We start from the raw sequence: 27,886 nt of genomic DNA on the forward strand, positions 1-27,886 counted from the left end.
TACTATGAACAATTCTGTGCCCATAAATTTGATAATTTAGATGAAATGGATCCTCACATAAAAAATAAAAACCACCAAAACTCACACAGGAGAAATATATAATTTAAATAGCACTCCCCCAACTTTGTATGTTGAAGTCCTAACTGCCAGTACCTCAAAATGTGACTGTATCTGGAGATAGAGTCTTTAAAGAAGTAATTAAGTTAAAATGAGGTCACTTAGGTGAGCCCTAATCCAATATGACACATGTTGTTATAAGAAGTGGAAATTAGGACACAGACACACACAGAGGGAAGGTCATAGGAAGATACACAGAGTCGATTGCCACCTACAAGTCAAGGAGAGGAGCCTCGGAATAAAACCAACCCTTTCAGTATCTTGATATTGGACTTCTAGCTTCCAGAACCATAAGGAAATACATTTCTGTTGTTTAAGACACTCAATCTGTGTACGTGGTTATGGTAACCCAGGAAAACTAATACACAACCCAATTAAAACGCAGGCAAAAATCTAAACATAACCACTCATCAATGAATATATACAGATGGCAGATATGCATATGAAAAAGTGATCAATGCCATTTCTCATTAGGGTATTGCTAATGAAAACAACAGTGGAATATGACCACACAACTATTAGAATGACACAATCCCAAATACCTGACAACAACAACAAACAGCAATACCGCTGATTTAGTGTCAGTGGGAATGCAGGCTACCTTGTGAGACATTTCAGCATTTTCTTGAAAATAGTCTTACCTTACAATACAGCGATTGTGCTTCTAAGTATTTACCTAAGTGATCTGAAAATGAATCCCGACACAAAAACCTGCATGTTAATGTTTACAGTTTTATCCACAATAGCCAAAAACTGGAGGCAACCATGATGTCCTTCAATAGATGAAAAGATAAAGAAATTGTGATACATCTGCCAATGAGCTATTATTCAGCAGTTAAGTGAAGTATCAAGCCACAAAAAGATATGAATGAATCTTTAATGCGTATTGCTAAGTGAAGGAAAGCCAGTCTGAATAGGCTACATAATGTATGACTCCAATTATATGACATTCGGGAAATGACAAAACTATAGAGATAGTATTTAAAAAAAATCAGTAGTTGCCATGGTTGCAGGTGAGGAGGGAGGGTTTAGGTGATGCATGGAAGATTTTTTAGGGTGATAAAACTATTCTGTAGGACACTAATTGTGGATACATGACACTGTATTTGTCAAAGCTCATAAAATTTTGAAGCATAAAAAGTTTATCTAATGTATTGAAATTAAAAAAACAAATTAGGATACCAGGGGACCTGGAGATGGAATGGAGAATGTCATAAAACTGTTACAAATGTGTGTACAGTCTGATGGAAAGTGATGAGGAAGGAGGTGCTGACCTAAAGAATTCTGGAAATAAGTAGAGTCTGTTAGACTAAAGGTAAAAGGAACTAATCACTACATTCTAGTTGTTAAAGCTGTGTCCATGAGGATATTGGTTAAAAATTCTGATACTGCTCTATGTGTAGAGTGGAACTGATCAATTCAATAAATCAATGACAGATGGTGCGATTTGAGTTTCTTACAGCTGGAGTGGAGGTTTACAGATACGTTAGGAGAGGAGGCTGAAAAAATCCATGTGGTAATGAATTGTAGTTAGACTTCTACTAACTCTTGTATACGTAGATATATTTACTTATCTAAATATTTACAGTATATGCACAGTTTAGTATTCACACATATACTTCCTTATTCTCTCAGTTGAGAGGGTGTAGAAGCAATGACATCCCAGTAACAATGAGTACACTGAGATATCAGATCTTGATTTCAAATACCATTCTCTAGTAAAAGGAGCTAGGCGTCTTAGAAAGAATGCCTGATTCTAAGAGTGAGGCGGAGATATCCAAAATAAGCCTGGAGTATCTTGTAGTGCCAGAAACTAATAAAATGCTTGACAAAACCCTAGATCCATGCAATGATAGTTGTATATCAAAGAGACACAGGACCCAATAGAAATCCTTTTGTGGTGAAATCTGTAACAACTGAAGCAAAAATCAACAATGTAGTATTGTATTATAGCCCAAGGGGGAAAAAAAAATATGGATGATACCATGCAGATATAAATGAGTGAATGAGAAAGGGAGGAGCGGAGGAAGAGAGGGAGGGAAGGAAGAAGAAGGAAAGGCAAATGTCTGATGAGTCAGAATTTCAAACAGATACTCTGCTCTTGAAAAGGGGACCATAACTTCCATCCCTTAAGTGTGAGGAACACATAGTGACTTTCTCTCCAAGAGTACACCACAGAAAGCAGTGAAAGGAAGAATACTTTTCCAGTGGAGAAACTGACAAACAGTTCTTCAGCCAGATGGTCAAGGATACTATCAGCAATAATAATTCAGGTTGGTAGTAGGTACTGTTGATATGAAATCATGAAAATGGCACTTTTCTTTTATCATCCTCCTAGTAAAATTATATAACACTGGACTATTCATGAGAAAAATATCAGAACATTTCCAAGTGAGGGACATTCTACAAAGTAAGCAAACTGTACTCTTCACAACTGTCAAGGTCATCAAAAACAAGTCTGAGAAACTGTCACAGCCAAGAGGAGCTTAAGGAACATGGTGATTCAATCTAATGTGGCATCCTGAATGGGATTCTAGGACAGCAAAATGGAACTAGGTAATAACTAAGGAAATCTGAATAAAGTAGGGAATGTAGTTAATAATAATACACCTATATCAGCTCACTAATTATAACAGTGTATCCTACTGATATAAGATGTCCTAAAAACTTGAGAAGTCTTTCTTCATCACTGCCAAACTTTGTGGTGAACCTGAAAAGTTTGCCTTTTCCTAGTTTATGAAAAATCTTAAAGGAGGATTGCCACACTTTAAGCAGGCAAAGAAGGTACTCTTTTCTTACATTTTTATAAGTCTTTATCACAAAGGTTTAAATCACATGCCTGCTGACAGAGGTTCTTTTTAATAGTACATCAGTTAAATAAAGATAGATATTACCCTGAAGGTGTTATTTACATAATATTACATTATATCGGTGTGATGCTTGTAATATCCAAAGTGCTTTTACATTCATTCCTTCACTCAATTACAGAATTAGTATTTCAAAAAGTCAGCAGTCTTCAGAACTATTTCCATTTACATGGTGGCCTTTCAACACATTATCCCTATATACGGAAATGTTCCTTTTAATGTGGATGCTGTGTTGTGATTCTCATAACCTTCCTCCTGGGTAGACACTCTATTCCCAGGCATTGGGAGTGTTTACTGCTGACATCACAGGGAAATGCAATCTCCACAGGGGAGCTGTCACCCTCACATTGTGCTCCCTCATGGGGGAAGTCTACATCCTTTTAGAAATCCATTTATGATTAAAAATTCCAGGCCCATTTGCTCAATAGGAAACATTCTGAAGTCACATCACAATTTTAATTATTTCTGTAGGATTATCTGGATCCTCTTTGTAACTGCACCTTAGTTCAACATTTCGGTTCTTTGCATTCTACTTCCCTCAAACCCTGACCGTGGTTATAAGAGAACTCTGCAATAAACCCCCTGCTTCCCAGATTCATAGTCTGATATCTGGGAAAACCCTCCCAAAGACCAGACATTCAGGCAGCACACCTGATTATCCAATTTGTGCAGAAATACAAGTGGCCCAAGGGAAGAAGAAATGCCTGTGGATAGTGAGAAATAACTTACATGATTGGTGAAGAACCTGCGTGGAAATATTTTGAGGTTAAGTGTTTATACCTGTGGAACCAACATGAGGGAGGATCTGTGTGAGTCAGAACAAGTTATGAAGCTCTTTGAATTGCATTTTAACTCAGCCAGTAAACACCCACTATAGAAAAATTAGTCACTAAACAACCACATAGAAACAATGACTTGGCGATTTCTATTTAGCCATGCTGTTGTTGGCTACCCCATAGCCCAAGATGCATACATGGAGTAGACAAAGTATCAAACAGAGGCTATTCATAGTTCAAAAAGCATATCTTCCTACTCATGAAAGCTAATTTAGTTAATGCTGCTACTGGAATAACAAATCTCCAAGAAACAGAGACTAATAGTATCTTTGATATGGCACCATTTTTTTAAGGAGAACTTCCTGCTATATTCAATGAATATTTGATTACATTGGATACTCCCAATCTGGAAGCAGACTTGATTTTTCATTATTATAATACAGTTTTGCATTGTCTTCTATTCAAGGACTTGGCCCCTAATAGTACAAAAATAATTTGTTGTAAATTTGAACCTCCAATTTGGTGATCTTGCAAAACCATTCTTTAGACCAAAAGAACTATTTTATAGCAAAGGAAATGTAACAGTAGGGATATGACCATGGGATCCATTAATCCTATCATATACTACGCTGCCAGAGATCAATAGGCAAGGAAAGGAGCCAACATATTGTCAAGAGTAATTGACCCTGATCATGGTGGTGGGGGGAGTGGGGGGATAGGGTTGCCATTATTCTACTGATCCAAGGTAGTAATTTAAGAAATTATCCTGTACCTACATTTCTACTTTACAATAAATTACTGCCATTTGTACGTATGTATTTTCCTAGAGATTCTCTTCTATTCCATTATTTTGTGTGCCTTTTTGCTAATACTACATTTCTTTATTTACTGTAGATTACAATAAACTTTGTCATCTAGCAGAATATACCCCCCCCTTTGTTCCTCTTAATGTGTTTTGGTTTCTCTTGATCCTTTTTAATTTCTTAAATATTTTTTTTAATTTTTTTGTTTGTTTTTTTGTTTGTTTATTTATTTATTTAGGGGGAGAGAAAGAACCAGCGGGGGATGGGGGGAGAGAGAAAGAGGGGGACAGAGGATCTGAAGCAGGCTCCACACTGATAGCGAGGAGCCTGATGCAGGGCTCTAACTCATGAACCACAAGATCATGACCTAAACCGTAAATAGACTCTTTTAAGAGGAGCTTGGCCTGGCTGGCTAGTTAAGGGTGCCCGGAATGAAAATTATTGGAATAACAGAAACAAGGAGTTCTAGGTAGACATATGGATGATCTTTATCGCCTTTTAACACTCAGCAGAGAGGATATTAACACAGTACAGGCACTAAACAACCAAGTAGAAAAGATACCCAGGAAAGTTCATGCCATCTATTGTCATTTTAGTCATTGGTGACATTAATATTGGCATGATGAGCACATGAACAACGTGGAATTAGCAGTAGAGATGGAGACTAAGCATGAGAACCTGTGCATGACTGTTCTGGCTATTGACCACTAATGTCTGTTCCGGCCACAAGAAAAACCAAGGTTCCAATCTCAAGAAGATGAGATGACCTTTTAGTGACATGTTACTTATACCAGTTCTTTCCACTCTGGACTGGTGAGCACTTTATTCTCATAAGAAAACACATAAGGGTGCCTGGGTGGCTCAGTTGGTTAAACATCTGACTCTTGATTTCGACTCCGGTCATGATCTCATGATTGTGAGATTGAGTCCTATGTCAGACTCTGCACTGGGTGTGGAGCCTGCTTAAGAGTCTCGCACTCCCTCTCCCTCTGCCCCTCCCCTGCACACACACATGCTCTCTCTCACTTAAAAAAAAAGAATACACATAAATTTTGCATAGTGGTTTTCTTTTCTCACATGCATATCCTTAGCCAGTACCAATATCTGAGTGTTACTAGCCTGAGGTCTCATATAATATCACATAAAACTACAGTAAATGTATTAGGACAAAAAATGAGGGGAAGGATTTTATGACTATGGTACTCACTGATCATATCACACCACCCAGAAGCTTCTACACTGATAAGCACTGTAGTAGCCTGTTGACTGCACAGATGAAGTACCAATCTGGAGTTAATACTGGGCAAGGATGGAATGCCATCCTTCTGGATAAGGAATACACATTGAAACAAAGACATTGTGTTCTCAGTAGACAGCAACCATGGGTCTGGGGTTAAGTTACAGAAACATGAGTGCCCCCACTTATCACTCCCAGTGCCCCACTGGGTTTGTGTTACTTATTACTACATTTTGGAGTTCTGCAGGAGTAGAGGTATTAATCTCTAAATGGAGTATATTTTCTTCAGGATACAGAGCAAAAGTTCATTTAATTATATTTTATGACTGGTGCCTATATACCCATATACCTTGGGTATATGGATCTGTAAGTAGAAGAGAAATCACTGGCTTGGTAGGGATACCTGACCAATCATCAGGAGGAAATAGGGTTGCTCTTGCACAGAGAGAGCATGGAAAGATATATGTGGAAACCAGGTGATTTACTTGAAGCCTTCCCTTAGCTAAAATATTCATCATGGAAATGGACAGGTAAAGCAACCAGTAGGGATTATGGTGATAAGAGGCTAGGGCTCTTCATGAATCAAGATGTAAGTCACCACACTAGGTAGGCAACTGAGGCCAAAACAGGAGCTTAAAGTGAAGAGAATCTAGAATGGATGATCAAAGAGGAAGATAAATAGAATCAGTTATAGTTCCGAGACCACCTACAGTGTCAGAGGTAGAGTTAATGTCACAGACTTCCTTCTTCTAAGTTTTCCCTAGGAAGATATGCTACCATATATGTGGTGGAGTGGATCCTTGAATGTTTATGCAGAATAGGAAATGATTGGCCCAAGGATTAGATTGCAGTTGACATGAAGATGTACTGTCATTTTCCTTCTTTAAGGGAAAACATTTTCCATGGTTCTAGGGAGTTCAGTCAGTAGAAGCCTCTAACCAACCATCAGTCAGTTCAGGATCTTCCAAAGCTGCAGATACCTTTCTTGCCTAAAGTCACATCCTTGCCACAGTCTGACCTAGGTGGGGATATAAAGGCTAGTTTGGCCTCATGGGGGATGACTGTCATATGCAAATCTCAATCCATGCTCTCTGCTGGTGGTTTGTACATTTTCCACAGCTCTGATTTGTCCTTCTCCCCATCCTACATTTTCTCACTCTTTTCACAGGTGTTGACCCTAATAAATATCTTAAACTCCTAATTCTGGCTTATCTCCTTCTGGAGATACCCACCATTAGGTATTCACTAAAAGAAGGCAACAAATCACACTTCTTTAAAGACAATTACTATTGCCACAAAGCAATATGGTCTGCTAATTTTTTTTCTAAGATTTTTCTAGGCAGAGAGAATTCCAAAAAAGCATCAGATATACTGGCTTTCTAAAGGTAAGCCCACAACTTCTACATTTTAGGAATAAATAGACTATAGATGCAAATTTGCTTGTTAACAAAACCCAACATTCACTTCTAACATAGCTCAGAAAAATAAGTGCATGGGAAGAAAATTTTAACATATTTGATGCTTTCAACAGCTTAAGTTTGTATGTGATACATTTAGCACCAAATATCAACACTAACACTTATCTGAAAAAGCATAAATACATTTCTTGAAAACCCTTCCCCTTCATTACGATTCATTTAGAGCAATATAAAAGTATTGGGCTATAGAAGTAAAATTCAAATGCTCAATTTAACAAATTTAAATTCTTAGATGGTTTTAGTACAACTTACTTTATTTTTGTATAGGCATATAAGAAAACATGTTACTTCATGAAATTGATCTTGTAGTTATTAAGTGTTCTTTCACCCTTTTTCACACCAATGTTAATTACTCGTAAAGCAAAAATTTGATCTTGGACAATATTACAATTCCTTCTAAATATTTATGTCTGCCACGTGTATTTATTCTCCTTTAAAAGAACAAGCCGTAAAAGTGCCACCAAAGTGTCGCATCTGATACAAATGGTATATTGAAGATGTGTAAGACTAGAAGTCAACATTTTTCAACAGTACATTCCTTTTGATATTTAGTAGTTATACATTGGTCATTGTTTCTTTAGTGTTTCCTCATGTATTTCATCGATGTATTCCAAATTTTAAAAAAATACACTAAAATTTGTATTTTTATTTTGAGTCAGGGAGTGAAATTATTTGAATTACATTTTGCCCTGGTTTCTTTGTCATTTTCCTATATTTAAATATGTATTTAGTATAAAACTAAAGTGAGCAGTATTTTTGTTTTATAAAGCCCAAATATATTATAAAAGTGAACATATACAAAGAACATTCACAGAACTTCAGCTCCTAGGTATAAACACCAGATTGATTTGTTCGTATGTGTAAGGCAACCAGATGTTCAAAACAACAGGTTTTGTAATTTCAAAAACAAAAGTCACAAAATATCAATACTCATCAATTATAGGATTGCCAGTAGATTGAAATATATTTATAGACTTGATTTCTATGCGATAATGAAAAAGAACAGGGCACAGACATATATGTTAGGACAGATATATTGTGATTTGGGAGAAGAAGCCAAGTTGTAGGCAAATCTAGAGTATGTTCCATTCCTAGGGAGTCCACAGAAAGGGAAAAACTAAGCAAACAAGCAAAACCTACAAAGAGAAACAGGACAGTAATTAACGTATAGAGAGTCGGAAGTTGATCCCCTCTTGGCAAAAAGGAAGGTGATGTGGTTTGAAAGGATCATGCAGGAGACTCCAAAAGTTCTAGTGTTGTTTTCTTAAGTATAAACGTGTTTACTCAGCTATTTATCTATCACTTTCAATTGTGTATATATGCTTTCAATACGTGAAATAAAACAATAAAAATACAAATGATGGCATTTTATTGGAAAAAATTCTGAGCACTTGTAGTTAATTTATTTAATAAATGTTTATCGACAATTTCTAGGTGGCAGGCACTGTACTAGGTGTTGGGGATAATAGTGAATAAGGAAATTAGGAAACTCGTTTCTTAAAGAAACTGATTTTAATGGGATCATGAGTCATGTAACAAGTTAATGAAATTACATTGTTACCATGACTATGCTGGGTGCTGTATAGTGTAGAGGCAGGCAAGTGAAACATTGTAAATGAAGAAGTCACTCTAACTGTGGTAGCAGACACACTTCTACTATACTAGTAAGACACATCTTACTGATATAGGGAGCCATCCCTGTAAAAAGATACAGTAAAATTTCCAGGCAAATAGGGTATGAGAACTTAAGGACATTTGTTCATGAGTTCGAGCCCCATGTTGAGCTCTGTGCTGACAGCCCAGAGCCTGGAGCCTGTCTTGGATTCTGTGTCTCTGTCTCTTTCTGCCTCTTCTGCACTCACGGTCTGTCTCTCTCTGCCTCTCAAAAATAATTAAAAGTTAAAAAAATTTTAAAAAAATGAATAGTGAAAATGGATTTTAGGGAATGTGATTAGAAGTTAGTTTGGGACATAGAAGCCAGGTTCAGACAGTGATGATGGATTTTTATTTATTTGAAAGATCTGTAAATGGTTACATTTTTGTTTTATTTTACTATTATTCTTAAAAAAGGAATAAACAAAGAGATGAAAAATATCCTACTGTATTTAGATGAAAGTATTGTGAGCCAATTGACATAGTTTGTGTTATATTTTCAACATTTCAATTTCTTGACAACAGTAAACTCATCCAAAAGTTCTCATTTGAAATGGAGAAATACTGTTGCCTGAAGCATATTTAATTTCCTACACTGGTTTCCGCTGGGATTTGTCAAGCTTTTTCACTGACTCCAATATCTCTGATGTTCAGTTATGACCAATGTTTTGATGTTCCCTTAATGTCTGAAAACTATAAATCACAAGCAAATAAATTAAGCAGGTTTGAATGAGGCCTAAATTTTGAAACAATATATTCATAAAACATCTCTGAATAGAATAATAGTCTGCCGACCCAGTGTAATAGATGGCTACTCAAATAATTTAAAGATCTGAGAAAATATTCAGAACAACACAAATGGAATTTGTGATTTTATTGAAAATTGAAATATTACAATTAATTTTTAATTTATCAGGTTTAAGATATAAGCAGTCAGATTTTTTTTCCTTTATAACTTGAAATTTGAAATCAAAACCTGGTTCAAAACACATATTTCTGTCTTTGTGTGCTGTACACAGTTAGATTGGTATTCAATGCAAGCTGGCCCTAGTTTAGGGAGGATGGTTTTAACTACCACCCCATTAGCTGTTTACTCTGTAGTTTAAGTGATCACTCATACTTGGGAACTTATCTGACATATCTAGACATAATTTTCAAGAGAAAAAAATAACGTAACCTTTTGTAGAATCTCTTATGGCCATCTTGGTTAAAAAGATAATTGACTTTTATGTTTTGTAATGATCTGTGATCCTATTTAGGCGTGTGCCTTGAAATCTACTTATAATATTTTTAACAAGATTCCCAGAAATTCAAGGCTAATCATAAAAAAGAAAAAATCTAAAATATTATTGCCACCATTAAAAAGTTAATCCACTAGCTATTTAGAAAAATATACTTGAGTAGGTCAAGTTGAGAAGCTATGAACTGATGTTTGTATTACAGTGTTTGTAAATCAATTTGGGTAATACAATAGCTATATATCATCTTGGTAGGAAATGATTTTTTTTCTTTCTTCTCCCTCTACATCTTTTTTCTTCCTATCCTCTTCCTCTTCCATAGTCTGTTATACTCTGATTCAGAGAAATAATATTCTATGTTAATTTCCCATTTGGAAATTTCCCCTCCTCGTCTGGAAGTAGTGGAGCATCTGACTTATGAATGCCAAAACAATAATATTAAAGAAGATTGCAAAAAATTTTTAACTTACTTTGAAGTATGAAGAGATCATCTTCCAAGAAAACTGAGATATAAAAACTCAAATCCATGTTTACATCTGGTTTATTCTCTTCAGTGTGGAGATCTTCGATTTTTCTTCTGTATTTCTAGAATTTATGTGTGTTTTTTTGTAAGATATGTGACATATTGGTGAGCCGCACTGCTATTAGACTTTTTTTTAACAGAAAGAATAAAATATATAGTCTTTCACTATAACACAGGACTAAGAGCATATGAATCACTTAATAGTTGCCCATCCCCCTTGCCATGCCTGCTCCAAAGATTACTTTTCTCCTTCCCTCTCCTGAGGTTTTTGAAGAAACATCTGAGCCAAAAGAGTTGATCATATTAACTTGGAAATTAGCATAGAATATAACTTCTCTGAATCAAAGTATAAATTTTTCCTGCTTTTCAATTCCCTGGAACCCCAAGTGTGACTTTTAGTCTAAGCTATTGGGATAATTATCTCAATCCCTCATTTCTCCTGGTTATGAAAATTCAGCCTGGGTGTTTTATATAAACGAGAATACGGAATTGAGCTGTTAAATCAATATAAGCTCGGGCCATTTAAAAATTTTAATAGAATTATTTGGTGTGTGCACTTAATACTACCAGACCCTTCTAACCATTTCTATAAGTGCAACTACGAATCACTTATATTAGAACAAACTGATATGTCAATAGCATCATCTTTAAACTCTTGGGGCTTGTATCTAAGCATATGAGGTACTTAATTTCATGCTCTAATAAAATTGTTGATTTATATTCTCTACTAACTAATCCTTCTAACTGCGTTTAATAATAATTAAATTGTATGGTGTTTTCCAAGAAGACAATTTTAAGCTGTCATTGAAAAGAGAAAAGATTTGCATGCATAAATGTAAATTGGCTTTGTTGTTTATTAATATAGCTAACATTTCTCACTAACTTGAAATATACCAATGTATAATGTAAGGATATAGGAGCTTAGAAATTTTTCAGAGTTAGCGTATGCTCTATACTTCCATTATGATTCAAGTGCAGAATTTAAATAAACCAACTTAGAACTTCCATTATTTTCTTTGGCAAAGCAAATCACACTATTTGCAAATGATGATGCATTTATATACTTTTACATAACTCCAACCAAACAAAACTGCTTAATGTGTAATTCATGCCCTCAGTTTGATCTTTTAAAAATGTTAATCCCATAGTAATATTGTGATTGTTATTTAATTACTTGATTTTTTTCATCTTTGAATTTATAGAGTTCTAGCTCCATAATAATATCTTAATAAGACCAAAACGCATGATTTTAAGAACATAATTTCAAACATGTGTTGAGTAATATAACAAAGAATAGTGAGTAAATTACTTTTCTAGAGTGTAATTCATTAAAAAGTTTTAGGTATGTTGTGCATTTATTTCTACTTATAATTTTAATAAATTGTATTGAGTTAAGGGGGGACCTAGGAATGTTTATATGTTGGAAAAAATATCATTTCAAATACCTGCTTTGGAAATAATTCAAACATCATGTCTACTACCATTTTCACCTAAATCAATTGTGTGAGTGTGTGTGTGTGTGTGTGCGTGTGTGTGTGTGTGTTTTCCCTTATGGCATACTGTTTTAGATACATGGGTGTGAAGACAGTGACTTTATATGTATTTCCTGCTTTTTCTTTGGACCATCTGCTGCAATTCACTTGTGATTTAGCTTAATTTGATTTTCATTATAGTCTATATTCTCCTTTAATTTCTGGTGATCTTAGCTAACAGCTTATGATAAAGAGTAAGACACTAAGCAAGACTACTGTTCACTTCTACATGCACAGCAAGGCTTTAATTTTTCTTTACTGTTTATCATTCATTTTTGAGAGAGAGAGAGAAACAGACCGAGCATGAGCGAGGGAGGAGCAGAGTGAGAGAGAGAGGGAGACACAGAATCTGAAACAGGCCGCTCAACAGAGGGAGCCACCAAGACTCTCCAGCAAGGCCTTAATCTAAGGGTGATATTACTGGATTTTCCTTTGGGAGAACAAATGCCATTATTTAGATGTCTTTTCTTGGTACTTTTAGTTTTTCTTATAGAGAAATCTATCATTCTTCTTAATAAGGGGTGAAAGTTTGAGTGTAAGAGTCCTGGGGGCATGGCAAGAGAATAGGGATGGGAGAATGGCCACGTCATTCAATAAATACATTTTCTTCTAGTTCTTCTGTTTTCCATATGGTGTTCCCACCTCAACTGTGCCTGATTTCCTTAAGGCTGTATTTGGTGCGGAATTCTCTAGAAGTCTACCTGTATCTTTCAAACATTCCTCCTCTTTTAAATCCTGCAGCCATACTGAGGGTGCCTGGTGTGGTGAGAATCTGGGCTTAACCTAAGTTCTACAGGGCACTCAGAGAACATCTAGGCTTCCTATTCTTTTTTTTTCCCTCTCTTTATATTCTAGTCCAAGTCAGTTATTACTGATCTGTTTGCTGGTCCACTTTCAAGAAAAAAGTCAGCCTGACATTTTTCTATTTCCTGTGTCCTTGTGTGATGCATGCCTCCTCCCTCTTCAGATATTTTTGTTGTCTTTTTTAATAGGAATTAAGAAGACATTAAAGAAAATATATGTGATAAATTTACCATCTTTATTTGAAAGTTTTCACTTGAAACTATTTAAAGAAAAAAATATTTAAGCAAAATATTTTAGAATGCAGTATATAGTCAATATATTCCCTCAATTAAAAGGTTTTAATGCCTTATTTCTGAAAAAGAAATAGTTGTATATCCTAATTTGAGCAAGGTGTGCCTTTTTGGAAAGAAGCTATCGTCTTGCTTTTCCTTTCCAAGACACTTTCATTGTTAAATAGTCAAAACTCTAGGTTCTAAGACCAAATATTTATGACATATTTTCCCCTGATAGGTATACAGTAAGAAATATACCTCTCTTTAGAAGTTTCTTTTGATCTTGATTTGGAGGAATGCTTAAAAATCACTTGGCATTCTCTATAAATTGTCTGTTTAGTGTTGGTATTTGATTGGAAATTCAGCTACTTATCAAAGTTCTAAGTAAAATTTTCAACATTGGTTTTCTTGTGAGATTAAAAAACATAGTTTAATGAATGGTTTTCTTGCCCCTATAAATTTCTTTAATGCACTTCTTAGAAAATTTTTAAGTTTATTTATTCTTGAGAGAGAGAGAGAAAGAGAGCAAGCACAGCACAGAGCCCGAACTCACAAACTGTGAGACCTTGACCTGAGCCGAGATCAAGAGTTAGATGTTTAGCCAACTGAGCCACCCAGGCACTCTTGCCCCTACAAATTTCTTAAGCTCTTTAAGGAGAGGGGGTTGAAGACAGTCACATCTACCACAGAAAATGGAGCTGAGCAAAATGGTAGATATTGTAGATTATTGGTCCTTCCAGGGTCCACATCTAATTCTCCATTATCTCAACATCCTCAGAAATAGCTTTTAAGATTGTGTGTGTTAGCTGCATATTAAACGGTCTCCTAATTTAAGGAAAATTCTACTTGATATCATTAGGTCATTTAAAATATTTCAGAGGTGTTAGCTGCCCTGTTGCCATAATGGATTAAAATGTTCTTGTTTGTTTGTTTTGCTTTGTTTTATAAACAATATTATTTTTTTTTCAACGTTTATTTATTTTTGGGACAGAGAGAGACAGAGCATGAACGGGGGAGGGGCAGAGAGAGAGGGAGACACAGAATCGGAAACAGGCTCCAGGCTCTGAGCCATCAGCCCAGAACCTGACGCGGGGCTCGAACTCACAGACCGCAAGATCGTGACCTGGCTGAAGTCCGATGCTTAACTGACTGCGCCACCCAGGCGCCCCTATAAACAATATTATTTCAGATTCGCTGTATATCACCTGATATCTTAAAAATATATATTTGGTTGAAGTTTATTTTTTAAATTTAATAAGAAATTATGTTTTAAAATACATATTGAAGGAAAGAAATGAAATAAAGTAGTTCTGCAAAAGAAATGTTACAGTTCCCAGGAAACTAAGATTAATTATATATGTAGCTCCCTCTTCTTTAGTATCTCTTTTAATAGGGATTTTATGGTTAAATCATTTTTGTTAAATCACCCAATTTCTTTGTCCTTCTTTTGCTTATATTTTCCTTTTAAAAGGTTATTAAAGTAAACCATTCCCTGTAGCCATAGTGTGCTCAGGTGGCTTTAATGTATGATATTACAACCTTGTCCCCCGTGGTTTTATTGGTCAAATGTGACCCATCTATTAAATCAAAAATAAAGAATGGGAGGCTTCTTCTTGGTAATGTGGAAGAGGTCACATCACATGAAAATTAGACTGAAATGGTTTGCTTTAGAGAGCAGGTGGCTCTTATTTCTGTTATTGACATGGAATTTTAAAACTCAAATGTCACTTGGACATCATGTTCACCACTATCCTTAGTCAGGAAATGTGAAAACGAAATGTAGAAACATTCTTGTCTAAGATCACAGAGCATGTCATTAACATGGTCGGATGATGAATCCAGAAATTGATGTATAAGTATATTGTTCGTAAGGTTTTTAGTGATTTACAGATAATATTTATGTTAAACAAAAATAAATGCCATAGGGACACTCTAGGATATAGTTATTATAACAATAACTAATAATATGTCTTGTATTAAAGATATCTTTAAGCATATATATTTATAAAACAATTAAATAGAAGAAACAGTAAATTACTTAGAGGTGATTCAGACCTTTCTTATATAACTAGCTGTTAAAATATATTTATATCTTTAAAATTGTTTTACACCTATAAGATATAGGGCTGTGTCACATGTGTCAAAGGACAACTAAAAATTTTGTATTATTATAAAAATCCATTTTTCTCTTGATTCTTTCAAAAAAACTACTAAGGATTTAAATTATAGAAACTAAAACTTATTTATTGATTTTCTTTTATGTTTTCTCTCCATATATACAAATATTTTCTCCTAGGAACACTACCCATTGGTACTTAGAAACTGGGGGTTCATCTGGTATCTGTGTCTCTTTCTCAGAATTTATATACATATATTATATGTGTATATAATATACTTCTATGGATAAAATAGTTGACTTTATTTATTTTATTTGTTGTCTATAAGATTTTATTTTTTAAGCAATCTCTACCCAACATGGGCTCAATTCAAAACCCCAAGATCAAGAGTCACATGCTCATCCATCTGAGTCAGCCAGGCACGCCATGACTTTCTTTAAAAATTTGCTTTGGGGGTGCCTGGGTGGCTCAGTCGGTTAAGCGGCCGACTTCAGCTCGGGTCATGATCTCGCACTCTGTGAGTTCGAGCCCCTCATCAGGCTCTGTGCTGACAGCTCAGAGTCTGGAGCCTGTTTCAGATTCTGTGTCTCCCTCTCTCTCTGACCCTCCCCCATTCATGCTCTGTTTCTCCCTGTCTCAAAAATAAATAAAGGTTAAAAAAAAAATTTAAAAAAAATTTGCTTTGACATCTCATGTCACATTGTTTTAATTACACATTTTTAACATACTTGATTTGCCTACATATATGTATACATATATATATATATATATACACACATATATATATTTACTTATATTTATTTTATTTTAGTTTTTTTTTTCCTTTTACTATTTAAATGTCTACTTCCTAATGCCAGTTATGCTAGTTATCTAAGGAATTTTTTTAATTTAGGTAATTTGGGCATAGTCCCTATGCATTTGGAGTATCCAGACTCATGTCCCTTTTATTTTTCCTTTATGTATTAATCCTACTACAGGTGAATGAATTTTACAAAGTAGACTGTAGGGTAGATCTGAAGATTATGATTTAGCAGTCCATTTCAGGAGCTGAAGGTCTCCAGCATTTATTTACATACACATGTATTTTGACTGTATAATGTTAGGAGAATAATCTCTATAGATGTTTCTTTGTTTTTTCTTGAAGTACTACAGAAATAAATAACAAATTTTTGCCCTCTAGAGTTAGCAAATATATTATTGAAATATTACGGCAAAAAAATAGTTTCCTATTAGTTGGGAAAGTGTTTTATCCTGAAACAGTAGTCACTTTAATAAAAACTTATTTTATCCCTTTGGGTGATTCTGAGATCTTGAGTCACTGAGTGCAAGATTAACTAATACTCTTAATATTAGAAGTGAAAAGGATTGGAGGGATAGAATAAAGAAGAGTAAGAAACAAACGAGAGTGATAAGGTGAATTAGTCATCCTTCCCAGATCATTTTATATGAAGTGATCTCTTCATTCTATAACACTTTATATTTTATATATTTATATTATTTTGTATTAAAAGTATATAACATTTATATATGTATAACTGTACTATTATGAAATGAGACAGTGCTTCATAGTCTCTCTTATTTTCTATTTCTTTTAAGTGGAGTCACTGATAGCTTTTGTTCTGGACAGCGATTACAAGGATGATTGTATAGCAAATGCTGTGAAAAGTAGAGATACTCTCTCCTTCCAGAACAGAGGACTGATTTGTTTGCTTTCCAGGATAAGAAAGTTAAGGTTTCCTTGTGTTGCAAAGCTTGGACAGGTTTTTTACACTGCCCCCCTCTTATAGTCATTGGCATTTCTTACACTTGGGCCTCCTTGGCTAAGGCCCAGAGCCACTGAGGGTACAGCATCCATGGCCCAACCACTGCATGACCCCAGTGGAACGAGAGAGGCAAGTGGAATTGATGCCATCATGAAGCTCATATCTCCTGCTGTGTGCTGAGAAATAAATTTCTTTTCTCTGAACCAATAAGCCCTTGTCTTCTCCTAGCACCCATGAAGCTGTGGCAAGGTAAATTGTTTGCTTACAAGTAGGGCAAAATCACAGACACGTCACAGTTCTTTAGACAGTATTCTCTTTAAAGATCTTTCCAGTTGTATGATGAATTCTGAAGTCCAAAATTCTCTTTGTTTTCTTAAGTTTACTTATTTATTTATTCATTTATTTATTTATTTATTTAGAGAGATTGAGCATGCACAAGCAGAGGAGGGACAGACAGAGAGGGAGAGGAAGAATCCCCAGCAGGCTCTGGGCTGTTAGTGCAGAACTCTACTTGGGGCTCGAACCCGGGAATCGTGAGATCATGACCTAAGCCAAAATTGAGAGTTTGTCGCTCAACTGACTGAGCCACCCAGGTACCCCTAAAGTCCAAAACTCTTTATTGGTTTTGTTTACTTGAATTTTTTGTTTTTCTCTTCTTCTTTCTTTTCTTTTTTTAAAGTTGTTTGTGTTCTTGCTTTTAGTGTATATAACAGAAATAGTCTTAGTTATTCTTCTGGATTCAGATGACTCAGAATGACAATACCTGGGTCAGAGTGATATGATAAGATACATAACTCCCAAAGATTCCGCAAAGTAAAATTGTGAGTTACAAAATGAACATGAAATATTCATGGGACTCATAGAAATATTGAGAAGGTGTGGAATTTTCTCCTAAGCAAACAGAGCCCAAATCTATCTGATGTAGATGTTAAAGGACAAATTCATACAACTGACATCTGTGTTTCAATATGTTAGCACAAATAATGAGACAATATGTGAAGATATATTCTTTAATAATAACTATGAAGTCAATTCACAGCAGAGACATAGAACATTTTGTATATATTTATAATCTACAGTTTGTAACATAGATTTTCACATTTTGTGGGGCTTTCACTATAATCTACCTTCAGTTGTTTTCAACAAGGCAATCAGTTAGTGCTGCAGATTTAGCTTACTTTACTTTTAATACTCTTTCTTCCCCAAAATGTATCTTTAACTTATGAATTGGCCTACATTAGAGGACAGAGAGTGAATTGCCTTTTCCTTTGTAACAACTCCCAAGAGAAATTACAACACTAGGTAAAATTAATTCAGTTACTCTCTAGGGCCTTTGCTGGTCTCCCAGATCATTCCAGTCTACTTATAATCATTGTCAGAAAAAGCTATACAAGCAGTAGATGCAGAATTATCAAAATACATATTCTAAAACTGTTCAAACTTATTGATTTATTTGCTATAATTTTTTGCAACACTTGAAATAATAAAACAATGCAAACATACAAAAAAGAGACATTTATAATGACCTAGGTGAAGTCAGATCAAATGGAAAATAGTAACTGAAGACCTTGAATAATAACAGAAGAAAAATTGTTTTATAATTTCACAATGATATTTTCCTCCTTCCATTTTTGTCATTAATGTCCTCTGGGATCATTTTAATACAATATTATTCATTTAAACTATTCAATGTAACTTGAAATAATATTCATTAGAACAAACTTTGATTTATTTTTAAATTGTTTTCCATTAAAATTACAAACTTTGTAACTAGAGTAGACCCAAGAGAAGATCTTGTCCAAATTTCTTATTGTACAGATAATGAGATAAAGGAATTGAAAGATGAAGGCATATTCCCTAAACCTTTTCTCCACTATAGAGAATACTACAAGTTGTCATTAACATTCATTACACTGCTCATTCCTCCATAAGATCCTGCATTGGAGATACTCACCTTGTTGTGAATTCAGGAAAACAATGCTTGGTTTGTTCCCTAAAGTATTGCTTACTCTCAGGAATTTACATGAATGGTTTATCCTAATTTTTCTCTGAAGTTTTACAGCCCAGCCAGAAACATTATAAAAATGTATCCTAAATTTTCCAGATTATATTCACTATGTTGAGTAAAAATTGCAGTGATTGTTTGGCAGTTAAAGTGTGCCATAATGTAATAGACTTGCAAAGTTACACACACACACACACACACACACACACACACACACACAGAGGCTAGATTACAAAACCATTAAATAAATTATAAATATTTATTGGAATAAATGATGTATCAAGGGAAATATTAGGAATTTAAAATATATATTCACAGAGTAGATATAAAGACTCAAATTAAATGAAAAATAGCCTGGCACCTAATTAGCTCCTAATATAGTATTTTAGTATCACTATAATTGCCCCTGTTGTTATTTGGGTAGAAAAATAGAAATTTAAATGAAACAAATTCTTACCTTTGGGAAATTAATAGCTTCTGAACTACATGCAAACAGAATAAATATTTGATTAAGATGATTTCATATAAATCAAGTGCTATATCTATATACCAAAGTTATACCTAGTGAGGTTTTTATTTTTTAAAAAGTGTGATAAAAGTTTTATCCAGAAGGAGATGTTTTATAACCTAGATAATCTAGAAAATGGAGCCTGAAGTGAAGCTTAAATACTAATATTTAATTGTGGGCTGAAATCTCATGGCATTCATTTTTGAAATCCAGATCTTGACTGACCCAAAGATATCCTATCTCCTGCAAACAGGGGAAGTGTCTGGACCTTCTTTGGAGAGGTGAAGAAGGTCAGTATTGCTAGAACATTAAGCAGTGGTGGAGGCAGGCAGAGCTCTACTGAGCAAGTTGCCAAAGCCCAAGGACCAATTGGGACCACACTAATTTGGACCAAATGGATAGCAGGTGCCAGGGGCGCTAAAATTGGATCTGATACAACGTTCTTAGTTTGGTATTAGTTTTGTTTTTATTTTTTATTTTTTAAAGTTTTACTTATTTATTTTGAGAGAGAGAAAGAGAGAATCCCAAGCAGGCTCCGCACTCAGTGCCAAGCCTGATTTAGGGCTGTCTCACTACCGTGAGAAATGAAGAGTCAGAAGCTAAACCATGTGAGCCACCCAGGCACCCCTTATTTGTTTTTACGTTCATCCTAATAGTGTTTATGTGTACCCTGAATTTGCTGGAGAATTTCTAACCAATTTAATTTGCTTCTTATATATAAGGATACATTTTTGATCGATGTACTTTTGTTAAATTTATATGGAAGATAGTATAGGTATACCTCTGTCATCCAAGGTGTGTCCTTTTGTAGGATCCCCCTTTCATGTACCAGGACCCAGAGTACAATATGTATCACTTAGTGTGGAAAAGGATACGCAGAAATTATTCCATTCTCTCATCGTACCATGGAGAACCGCGGTATTTGTCCATCCAGTGTTTTGATGATCTGTGGGACACACAGTTGGCTTGTATTCTAGTATAGGCACTCCAATCCTATTACTCTCCAATAAAGTTACAGCTTATAGAAGCACCTGGGTGGCTTAGTCAGTTAAGCGTCTGCCTGCATCTCAGGTCATGATCTCATGGTTTGTGAGTTCAAGCCTCACATTGAGTTCTGCACTGATAGTTCAGTCTGCCTGGAATTCTGGGTCTCCTCTCTCTCTCTCTGCCTGTTTGCTGCATGTTTTCTCTCTCTCTCTGTCTCTCAAAACTAAATAAACATTTTTTTAAAAGCTAAAGCTTATAAAACTTTACACAATTTTTGGGTCTAATCTAGAGACTAAAAAAAATAATGATAAAGTAAATGCCATTGAAATAATTATGTTAAAAGATGGGCCCTAGAATTTAAAACTCAAGTATATAAAAGTTATTTTATCCTGTATTATTACAAAAATATTCATTGGAAAAAACATTTTCTGAGGAAATGTATGTGCCTATAATTTTCTTGCCACATTGAGACCATATGAATAAAATATAGTGAAGAAATTATATTATGAGTGAAATAAATAATATTACCTTTTGGCTTCAATTATTTGAATACTTAATAAAACCAAAAATTCTGAGTTTTAATCTAAAAGAGTCTATTTAGGTTATTTATGTTAAAAATAATATATTTTATGTTTTGAAATAATCTAAGTGGATCAATAATTTACATTATATTGCCAAAGTAAGCTTGGCATTGATCTAGTTTATAAGAAAGAGTTCTAACTTGGTTAATTAATAATTATAGTCAAATACATAAAGTTTTTTATTAAGATAATTGTGTTAGAAGAAATCTATACATATGATTCTAAAATATAGTGAATATATTGCAACAATATACACCCACAAATTTAATGTATTTATGTAAAATTATGCAGACCACAAAACCTCAGTTTTTATAATAAGTGAATGAAATGATGTTTCTTTTTCTAGGATAGAAAATACTAAAGCTAAATATTAAAATGAATAAAAATAAAAATATAAATAAATATATATACACACATATTCCCCTATTAAAGTCAAAATTTCCAAGGTAAGAAAACTTTAGAATATATTAGTGATTGATACTAGTAAATATAGAAATATGTAGGACTTACTATATTTAAACATTTCTTCTCTTGTAGTTGCATTTTTTATGTTGTTCATTAGTCTTTATTTTACAAAATTGATTTTATGTGTTGTGTACCTATGTACATTTCAGATAAGTTATATCTATCTGAATGTTGTATTACAAAAAGGAAAACACATTCTCTCTGATAATATCTGAGCTGTGTGTTTGAGAAAAATTATATGATCTACAAAGACCATACAATTTTTTGTTTCAATAAGAAACTGAGGAGCCGTTCACACAATAGCCATTTTTTTTCAATGATTTCAGTACTAACCATTCATTACTGTAAGAAAATCCAAATTACAAAGGTCAAAACTGAAAAAATAAAAAACCGATCACTTCTTCTCCCTTCAATTTGTAAACACATCTCTATCATCTTTGGACCTGACTTTACTCTATTTTTGTTGCAACCTAGTTTACAACTTCTAAAAAAACTAGAAGAACAACCAGGTCAATGATGGATCTGTGAATTCCTTCGGCTTTTCTGACTTTCAAGGTGTAGTTTCCTTTTGTTAGGCATAAACCCAATAGCAGTTTGAAATATATAATTTGTGATATGTAATTAATCAATCATCTAGATTCAATTTATCAAAATTAATGCTGTAGAATAAAGGGCTGTATCACACATAACAGGGGAATGTAATAAGCTGCTTTCAATACCAGCCCAACTTGTAGGGTAGGAAATCATGGCTTCCCTGAGGTGTCCAAATTAACCTGGAACAAAGGTTAGAAATTCTCTTGGGGAGGCCAGGCAATGAGGAACAAGCAGTCTCTTCCATACCTGGACTTGAACAGTCACGAATGTCCCTGGGGTTTCATAAATCAGAAGCAGCCAATGGTTTCTCGCTTCTCTGCTCTGAGACTTCTCATCCTTCACCTTCCTCTTTACTGCTACAATATGACATAGGTATCATTACATTTATCATGATATATTATAATTTATTTGCTTATTTGTTTATCTTGTCAACTACACGATGGATTATTTAAGGAAAGAGAACTTGTCCCATACTGGTTTATTCACAGTATCTTGCATTTGGGCCATTCCTGGAAATGTGAGGTAGGGCCACTCAACCCATTTGAGCTTGCCCAAGATAATTTCATTTGAAACAACAGCAATAACAACAAGAACAACAGGAATTGCTGGCATTTTCAGTGGGTCCCTTAGATATGATTAAAGAAAGAAGTTTTGAAGTCAGAATCAGAGCCATGTAACCCACTCTCCCCAGCTTTGGGCCCAGAACATTACAGTTGAGGTATCCAAAAAAACCTAGCAGGGCTTTTTAAAACATACTTCCAGATCCACAATTTTAAGTTGCAATGTAAAAATTGGTAATTGTTATTCAAATAGAAGCTCCTACTCTTTCCTTCTTGTGAAAGTGATTATCAATACTTATTTTAATTTTTTAAATAGTATCACAAGTTTTTATTTTATTTATTTATTTTTCATTTATTTATTTTACAAAGAGGGAATGAGAGAGAGAGAGAGAGAGAGTACGAGGTGGGGATAGGGGCAGAGGGAGAGAAAGAGAGAGAGAGAGAGAGGGAGAGAGAGAAAGAATCTTTAGCAGGCTCCAAGTTCAGTGTGGAGTCCAACACGGGGCTTAATCCCGTGACCCTAGGATCATGGCCTGAGCCAAAACAGTCAGACATTCAACTGACTGAACCACCCAGACGCCCCTTAATTTTAATTTTTGTATATTGTTTGCTAGTCTCTTCTGCTGAAACTCAAAAACAATAGTTGATACATTGAAATGTTGGAATTAAAATTACTTTCTTCCTCTAAGAGTGATAGAAAAGGCTCATACCTGATTGCAGAGTGGAAAATTGTGAAGTAAGTGTTAGTGAAAGTTTAATATGGCTGTGTTACTTTGCTAGGGCTGCTGTAAGAAGGTATTACCCTGTGGGTGGCTTATAAACATCAGAAGTCAATTTTTCTACAGTGCTAATGGGAGGCAGAAGTCCAAAATCAAGGTGACTACCAGTCTTGTTCCTTTGAGAGCCCTGAGGGAAGGATTTGATCTAGGCCTCTCCCCTTAGTTTGTAGATGATTAGCTTCTGTCTTCACATCATCTTTGCTTTGCACATCTGTATCCAAATTTCCTCTCATAAGGGCATTAGTCATATGTGATTAAAACTCACCCCAAAGGGCCACCTGAGTGGCACAGTCTCTTAAGCATCCAACTCTTGATTTCAGTTCAGGTCACAACCTCACAGTTCATGAGATCCAGCTACACATCAGGCTCTGTGCTGACAGCATGGAACCTGTTTGGGATTCTCTCTCTCTCTCTCTCTCTCTCTCTCTCTCTCTCTGCCCCTCCCTCACTTGTGCTCTCTTCCTCTCTCAAAATAAATAAATAAACATTAAAAAATCTTTATTAAAAATAAAGACTCACCCCAAAGACCTTATTTTAATTTAATTACCTCTAGGAAGATCCTATCTTGAAAACAGTCACATCTGAGGTAATGGAGATCAGTACCTCAACGTACAAATTTTGGGAAGGACATAATACAGCTTATAACATAGCTAAATTAGTTCTGCAAAAGCCTTAAGTAAAGACAGATCTTATTGAAATTACCGAGATTTGAAGTAGATATTCTCTTCTCTAACAACAGACCCTCGGTTTTGCTGTTTGATTACTCAAGAAAATAATGTGATCCCTTTCCAGGAAGATCACACCTACACAAATATATTTCAAAATGTTTATTTTGGACAGCTGCATCAGGAATGCAAATATGCTGTCACCTTGTAACATCACGTTTTCACTTACTCATGTGGAATGCCATAAGCAACATTTTAGAAACACACTCACTTCAGGTGGTAAAAATTCACAGTAAGGTTGCCAGTTCTGTTGCCTTAAAAGAACATCTATGCAGCCCATCTTCATTCTTCTGGATATTTTATTTTGCACATTAACAACTGATAATTTGACAAGTAGTGACAATTGCTTTCTGCAGAATCACCTATGCCAGATAATATATATGCTACTAAAATTTCACAATAACATCTGGCTAGAAGAATATGATATAAATGTCTAGACACATCATTTTGTGATTTTACTTGTATTTCACCTTTATTTGCTAGCAACATTAAAATGAAGTTATTGTATATTTATTCCTTCCATCTGGGTAAAATGTACTTAAATGTCTTAGTGTATTAGTTATTTATGTCTAAGCAAATGCAATTATTTGACTAATAAAACAAACTGCTAAATAAGCCAGGCAATCATATAAACTATAAACCTATTTAAAGCTTTCAGCCCTCACCATGAGAAATCTTGCCTTAGAAAATGATGGTGAGTGGGGTGACTGGGTGTCTCAGTTGGTTAAGCGGCCAACTTCAGCTCAGGTCATGATCTCGTGATCCGTGAGTTCGAGCCCCGCGTCGGGCTCTGTGCTGACTGCTCGGAGCCTGGAGCCTGTTTCGGATTCTGTGTCTCCCTCTCTCTGACCCTCCCCTATTCATGCTCTGTCTCTTTCTGTCTCAAAAATGAATAAACGTTAAAAAAAATAAAAACAAATAAAAGAAAACGAAAGTGAGGTGCTTACTCTGTGCCAAACACAGGTTGAAATTCTTGAAACATATTGTCTACTTACACGTATCATTTTTGTGACTACCTTATCAATGAGGCCCTACTAGTATCTCTTTTGCATATGAGGAAACTAAGGCTCATAGAGATTAGGTGATTTATCCAACATCACACTACTGATTATGAAATAGTGTGACCAAAATTCAAACCAAGGCAATGCGATTCCAGAATTACAACTATGAGAGCACGCTAACATCTATGAGAACCGTGTGAAAAGTGCTGACGATTTAAATGCATTGACTTTAGACCGTGATACTTGAATTTGAATACTAGCTCTATTACTCATTGTCTGCATAACCTTCCCGAGTCTCAAAATATTCTTACCACCCAGTCTCAACCAAGCCAACCATATCTAGCAAATATAAATCTTCCTTGGGGTTGCCAGTCTTCCTGATGTTTATTCTAGATGCATTCCTTCAAATATATTATAGCTTCTCTTTCTATGATAATGTGCCCCACATATTGCTATTGGATTAAATGTGATAATAAACTGAAAAAGCTTAGTATAGTCCCAGTCATAGAGTAGCCACCTAATTCTTAGCAGTTACTATCACTAACACTTTTATCAATATTTTTACCAGTCTACTATGATTAATATTACTACAAGTACTGATCATACTACTAATAAATTTGAACTACAAGACCTAATATAAGTAATTAATTTTAATATTTTCTAATGTAAATCTTCTACTGGGATATAAAGTTCAATAAAATACATAACTTTTATACACTAGCCATAATGCTCAGAAGACAGAAGAACTTGTAAGTCAAAACTTTAAAAGAACTGCTATCATAGTTTAGAGACAAGAGGAGAGATGTCCTTACACTGCCTCACAGACACCAATATTTCCTACATTTGTTTTCCTTGGGTGAGAGTTTCTTTCTAAACTAAGAAAAAGAATAAGAGTTCAATTTGACAGGTTCCCCAATATGTTATATATGAATACATTTTTCACTGATAAATACATATCCATACACTTACTTTACTGATTCATAATCTATCAAAATTGTAGTGTAAAAAAGTTTTGTGAACTCTAGGAAATCATCAGCTACTCTTATTTTTCTACTTTTAAATAATTTGTATTGTTTTATTTTTCATAGGCAGCATATAACTTAGTTCATGATGACGGGAAGGAAATGTAGATATTTAGATTATTATCTATTTTGAATTTTAAAAGCATACAAATTATGTACAGCAGAAGATGCAAAAAAAAGCCTGTTAATTTGAAAAATAACTGATTATTGAGCATAATCATACAAAAATATGACATAGAAGAATTAGAAAACAAATATGTTTTCCCATGCAGGGATAGAATTTGTAATTTAAAAAAAATGTAAAATTACTTTTTACTTAAGAAAAAAGGAAATTACTAATGTTGTTACAGTTACTAATGATGAAATGTATTTTATAGTAGGACTACTTGGAAATTTTCATTCTATGTTCTAAACAGTGATGATGACTAAAATGATAAAAAGTATTATTTATTAATATCTACCTAATGAAATGTATTATTCTTTCTGCAAAAAAACAGTTTTATACTAATCTATATATTTTTTATTTAAGTTATCTTTTTACATTACTGAGAAAATTAAAAAATAAAACAAATGTAAATTCTTCTTTAGATTGTTTCATTAGTGCATGTGATTATAAATATTTCACTTACATAAGATCCCTGTTTCCAGCACCGTATTTAAAAATAATTTTGAACAAATAAATGGTAGTGTTATGAAAACATATATACTGTTTTATTGGCCACATAAGTGGTTAATGAAGGAATCCCAAATAAACAAGATAACTTAAGCTAAGTTTTTTTTATTAAGTAGTTCAATATTAGAGAGTGATACAATACTTAGAAAGCAAGGATTTTTATTCCCTATAATTTCTTAAAAGTAAGTAGTATGTGAAAAATAACTAGTCTATTACTAGTTAACAGAAGAGACCCCAATGGTGGCATATTTGAGAACTATTCTAGATTGCCTTGATATATACTAAATAAAACATGCTTTCCTTTAGTCTGAGTATATGTTTAAGAGCACACTAACTGCATTCTAAATGTGGAATTAAGAATGGTGTCAATGTCATTAGTGTCCGTTTTGTAGCATTAAAATGTATAGACCAAATAAATTCACTAGGGGATCAAATATCCTCGTGAAATAGGTAGAGGGCCAAGAAAGAAATATTTGAAACCTATGCATGCAAGCTTCATTTAGCGTATATTCTCATACAGGTCTACGTCATAGTTAGTGAAAATCTCTCATTAAGTTTGAGACAAACATGAAATCCATCAGGGGACAAGGTGAAAATTGAAGTTAAAGAATAAATGAATTGATTAAACTAGCATTTCTGACTTTTAACAAACTGTACCCTTTCCTAAATATACCACCTATCTGCTGACAGGTTAGTGCCATGATAAATTTGAGGTCTTGACCTAGTCTGTCAACAGAGTTTTTCAAGACAGTGGCCTGGACAAATTCTTCTCAAACTGTCTGGGAGAAGAGCTATACCGTTAATTT

Source organism: Prionailurus bengalensis, chromosome C2 (genome assembly GCF_016509475.1).
Source record: "Prionailurus bengalensis isolate Pbe53 chromosome C2, Fcat_Pben_1.1_paternal_pri, whole genome shotgun sequence".
Lineage (NCBI taxonomy): Eukaryota > Metazoa > Chordata > Mammalia > Carnivora > Felidae > Prionailurus > Prionailurus bengalensis.